This window comes from Octopus bimaculoides, chromosome 1 (assembly GCF_001194135.2).
Source record: "Octopus bimaculoides isolate UCB-OBI-ISO-001 chromosome 1, ASM119413v2, whole genome shotgun sequence".
Taxonomy (NCBI): Eukaryota; Metazoa; Mollusca; class Cephalopoda; order Octopoda; family Octopodidae; genus Octopus; species Octopus bimaculoides.
In genome coordinates this window covers 192745150-192750911 of record NC_068981.1, presented here as the reverse complement: position 1 = coordinate 192750911, position 5762 = coordinate 192745150, and the positions used below count along the sequence as shown (strand labels likewise).

The 5762-nt window shown below is 38.6% G+C and overlaps 1 protein-coding gene across 6 annotated transcripts in view; it reads right to left on the bottom strand.

Annotated features, from left to right (window-relative positions):
* The window catches only part of LOC106871615 (atlastin-2), a 75596-nt gene that overhangs the window by 23522 nt on the left and 46312 nt on the right, over positions 1 to 5762 (bottom strand). For 2 of the 6 annotated variants that reach the window (XM_052973516.1, XM_052973525.1), the window contains exon 2: positions 4715 to 4783. The exons of the other annotated variants lie outside the window; for them this stretch is intronic. The gene's annotated coding sequence lies outside the window, so the exon portion shown is untranslated. The remainder of the gene's footprint in view (positions 1 to 4714; positions 4784 to 5762) is intronic. 6 annotated transcript variants of the gene reach the window in all.

Here is a 5762-nt window from a genome sequence, read left to right as displayed (position 1 = left end):
GTTAACATCAGGAGAGGTATCAGTTCATAGAACAGCTTCCTCACAAAGACCCAGTTTATCCAACCAACAAGGAACAGCAGTCGTGATGATGAAGATGATGATTGCCAGAAGAAAGCAGGGAAATATATGCTTTAAAAAAAAAAAAAAAACAACTGAAGGAGTGCAAAGTGTTGAGAGGAAATCTAATGTAAATGACAGTAACTGGGTGAGGTTAGTTGAAACAAGTTCAAAGTACAGCCAGACAAACAAGCAGTGATGATGACCTAAAAAATAAACATATATGTATTTCATTTAAATATCAATCTCTTTTTTTTTTCTTTTTTTCCCTGGAGTTAGAGACGAGTATATCTTAATGCTTTTGATATCAAACTTTGCGTGACCACCACATCTAGTTCTATGATACAAACCAGCTAATTGTAAAAATGATGGTAATGAAATTTATATCAAACACAGTTTGATTAAAATGTCTCGTTTATATATTATATGTGACTTTTATTATATCATGTTCCTAATACCAGCTGTCAAAATTAGTTTACTGCAGGTGTGCTGTTTTATTGATCTATGACAGCACAAAAACCTCACATTTTCAAGTGCTCATTCATAAAAGCAACGCATTTTGTTAGGGATATAACCAGAAAAATGTTTAGATTCCATCGTCTTTAAATGAGAGCCTGTGTAATTTTTAATGTCCATTTTTCAGTGCTAGCATAGGTTGGACATAGAAGTAACATATCTGATAGCATATAAAACACTTTTCCCCCCCAAAAAAATGTCTAAAAAAAATCACCAGATCCTACATGCAAAGTTGAATCCCTACCCATAAACTAATTATGTCCCTAGAAGTTGCTACTATATCATCATCATTGTTTTTTAACATTGGTTTTCCACGTTGGTATGGATTGGATAGTTTGAGAGGAGGTGCCAGGCTAGAGGACTGCACCAGATTCCAGTCATCTGTTTTGGCATGGTTTCTGCAGCTGGATACCCTTCTTAATGCCAACCACTTTACGGAGTGTACAGGATACATTTTATATGGTGCCAACACGGGTGCTTTTTATGTGACACCAGCAAGGGCCCTTTTATGTGGCACCAGCACAGGTGCTTAGCCTGTTCTACTTAATCTGACTCCATAATAATTATATTTATCTAAACATTATTATATGCTAATGTTTCCTGCCTGTTTTCTAATTTACTGCCAAACTGCTTTAAATATGACAGGCTTTAATGCACCAAAAGCTTTTTTTTCCTGAATATGCACTGTTGAAATTGAAATGCATCTAATATAAATGTGCATCTTTTAAGCCATCAAATATGGTGTTTGAAGCAGGATGTCCTTCCTATTACCAACCCTTACTCTTTTACTCTTTTACTTGTTTCAGTCATTTGACTGCGGCCATGCTGGAGCACCGCCTTTAGTCAAGCAAATCAACCCCAGGACTTATTCTTTGTTAGCCTAGTACTTATTTTATCGGTCTGTTTTGCCAAACCGCTAAGTTATGGGGACATAAACACACCAGCATCGGTTGTCAAACGATGTTGTGGGGACAAACACAGACACACAAACACACACACATATATGTATACATTTACATATATATGATGGGCTTCTTTCAGTTTCCATCTACCAAATCCACTCACAAGGCTTTGGTCAGCCCGAGGCTATAGTAGAAGACACTTACCAAAGGTGCCACGTGGTGGGACTGAACCCGGAACCATGTGGTTGGTGAGCAAGCTACTTACCACACAGCCACTCCTGCGCCTATAAATACTTAAATACTTTTTAAGTAAAAGTGTTCATTTCAACCAGGAATATAAACATCAAACAGTGTCTCACTTAAATGAAGCCACAGAATGTCAACATTCAAACACATTTGATTGCAAACTTGTTACCAGTTCAAATATGCTCGAGGCATATTCAAATTCCTAAGACAACCATTCATCGCATTTTTGTCATGGTGAAAATTTCTTGATGTAATCAAATGGGTGTGAATATACAGAGACATATAGTAAAATGCAGCAAATGGCTTTCTTACAGGTCCGAATATGCTTCAAGCATATTTGAACCAGCAACAAGTTTCTATTTCTACACATCACTGCTTAGTGCTGTCACCCTGTGGTACATTTGATTGCATATATGACAACCTTGTCTTTATTTTTTCAAGAGAATGTGAAGAAATATAGTCCAATGTTTCCTTCTTTTTAGACAATCAGAGTGTATGATTTAAAGGTGATTTGGCAGCTATTTCTAGCAGGTCACGCAATCACATAGAGGTTAAGTTGATATGACACCTCCGTAGTATTTGTCCACTACAAGGCCCAGTCTTTGCTGCAGTGTAATGTCTTGCGCACCTCAATAGCCCCAAGAGATGGGCCAGTGAAGTCTAAGTTCCTAGTAGGGCCTTCCATGTTGGACAGGTCAAAGGAAAGAAGTCAGGTTAATATAGACCACCTCTTCTCAGAGGTAGGTGTGCGCTTGCACAGGGGCCAACAGCCCTATCTAGAAAAAAATAAGGTTACAGAAACATTGATGACAATTCAAAACCAACACTACTTGGGAATAGAAGGCCTTTCCTCAGGGAGATATATGCCAAATGCACAACTAAGGATGGTACCTACAAAAGAAATGGAAGAGAGAGTGAAAAAAGCAGGGATCTAACTGGAGAGAAGCAGGAAAGACAGCCAAGAGTTGAGAACAAAGAGAAATTAACAAACAAATCCAAGTATTTGTAGTCAACCAGTTGATTCTCAAGAATTAAACTCAGCTCCCCTCTCGCCTGTGTGCATACATATATGATAGGCTTCAAGCAGTTTCCATCTCTCCTGGTTGAGAAGTGATCTTCTCAGTCTCAAACCCATGCCTGTCTCTTATTTACCAAACACCAGCTTAGTAATGGCAAAGTGATTTTATTAAATCATTCCCAGGAGTGGCTGTGTGGTAAGCAGCTTGCTTACCAACCACATGGTTCCAAGTCTTGTCCTACTGCGTGGCATCTTGAGCAAGTGTCTTCTACTATAGCCTCGGGCCGAACAAAGCCTTGTGAGTGGATTTGGTAGACGGAAACTGAAAGAAGCCCATCGTATATATGTATATATGTGTGTGTGTGTGTGTGTGTGTATGTGTGTTTGACCCCCCTAGCATTGCTTGACAACTGAAGCTGGTGTGTTTATGTCCCTGTCACTTAGCAATTCAGCAAAAGTGACCGATAGAATAAGTACTAGGCTTACAAAGAATAAATCCCGGGGTCGATTTGCTCAACTAAAAGCGGTGCTCCAGCATGGCCAGTCAAATGACTGAAACAAATAAGAGAGTAAAAGAGAGTAAAGAGTAACCATCATACACACACACACACACACACACACACACACACGCACACACACGCATGTGTGTGAAACTGTCTAACTCTAACACACAGAACAAACTTGAAGCTCCAAGTAAACTCTGATTAAACCATAGTAGAAACTTATTTCACATGAAAACTTGTTCGAAGCATGTTGGCCAGTTAAATCTGATACAACGCAACATATAAAATGCATATCAATTTTAAGAAAACTTAATTAAATAATTTCTAATCTAGGTCATTGCTACTACTACTAGTTTAGGATTTTTATAAAATAACAGCAAAATAAGAATAGTTATTTGTGAAGGGGTCAGTGTTAAGATTATGAGAGAGACTGAAAGAAATGTAATGTCTGCAAACAGAGAGTGATGTGTAACAGATGTGGCTAAGGATTAATGATCTTCTTTTCCTGGTTTCAGTATGACCATGCTGGGGCACTACTTGCCACATACATATTTAACCAGATATGCCAACCCCAGTATTATTTCCTGTATGTTTTATTATAAAGTGTACATATTTAAATTAAAATGGTCACAAAAGGAATAAATTAAAACATTCCAGTGTGTGTGTGAGAGAGAGAGAGAGAGAGTCTTTTATTAAATTCTGTCCAAAACACCAGCTGACAAGAGTTATTTTACTAAATCCTTTCAAATTCTTGGGTTATTTTCAGAATTAATTTAAATACAAGCAGTATATTTCAACAGCAACATGGTCACAAATAGAGTTTAATTGTCTTTCCAAATACCAGCTTACAAGTTATTTTTGTAATCACATCAAACCCTTGATGATAACCTTGAGGGGCTGTGTGTGTGTGTGTTTATTATATGAAAAGTGTGGGTATGTCCCTATCTTGACACCGTGTAAGGATCATAAGCAAGGGTCACACTGCCAAACAGGAAATGCAATTCATTTCCAAGTTTTCTATAAAACATGGGAAAATATTATTTTGCATGGAAATGGATGAGGGTTGGCAACAAGGGAGACACCTGTCTGAAAAAAATTGGTCTCAATAAATTCCAGCTGACCTACGTAGGCATGGAGTAGTAGATATTAAAGCAATGATTATATATATATAAGCACAGGCATGGCTGTGTGGTAAGTAGCTTGCTTCCAAACCACATGGTTCTGGGTTCAGTCCCACTCCGTGGCACCTTGGGCAAGTGTCTTCTACTATAGCTTCAGGCCGACCAAAGCTTTGTGAGTGGATTTGGTAGACGGAAACTGAAAGAAGCCCATCATATATATACATATATATGTTTGTGTGTCTGTGTTTGTCCCACCGCCACCATCGCTTGACAACCAATTTTGGTGTGTTTATGTCCCTGTAACTTAGCGGTTCAGCAAAAGAAACCAATAGAATAAAGTACTAGGCTTACAAAGAATGAGTCCTGGGGGTTGATTTGTTCAACTAAAGGTGATGTTCCAGCATGGCCACAGTTAAATGACTGAAACAAATAAAAGAATATATAATACACAAACACCTACACACAAAGCACATTGGGGTAACTCTTTAATCCTATGAGATACAGAGCAAGCCCACTAGTGCTGGTGCTTCAATAAATGACATGAAATGCATTCTAAAGTGTATTTAGTAATAGGATAGGCATCCAGCTATAGAAAGCAAACTCCAAGCAAGATTTGATCCTTCAACCCATCAAGGAAAACACTCGCTCTAGATAACAACTGACTCACAATGTGTTGACCTTTCCAACCCAGGGAAGGCAAAAGTAAAAAAAATGTTTTAATATACATATATATATATATATATATTTATATATGTCACCCGTGCCAGTGGAGCGCTAACAGCACCATCCGAGCGGGATCACTGCCAGAGCAGTGGTCTCACTTGTAACACTACCAAAGATGAACTGAAGGCAAGGATTATGGCAGCATTCACCAACTTAAATAAGGAGACCGTCCAGAAGAGTTGCAGGAGATTCCAAAGTCGTCTGGAGGCCATGGTTGAAACCAATGGTGATTTAATTGAATAAATTTAATTTTTAGTATTTCAAGATATTTTAATGTAATTTTGGTAAATACATCTATTAAAATGAGATGTCAATGTTATTTTCATTTTTGAGTAATTTAGATGAGTTTATTCACAGTGTGTGTCTCTCGTTGCTCACTTTTATTCTACTTCCTCCCCTTCTTTCCCCTCTGCTACTCTTTCTCTTCACACAGCCTTGGTCACGTGTTTCCGGCTGCTATTTCTTTTCGTTCTTGGAATCACCAAGCTCGCACGTACTTCTTTGCCCCTCCTGTACGTGCTTCACAGCGTTCGAGACATACACACTTCGCGTCTGGCTGTACAGCCTTTTTGCTTGTTTGTTTATTCACCGTTTCGTTTTCCTGTCTTGTTTTCCGTCCGTGTGGGCGACACATGAACTCTTTCGAGCGGGATCGTTGCCGGTGCCCCTGGATTGG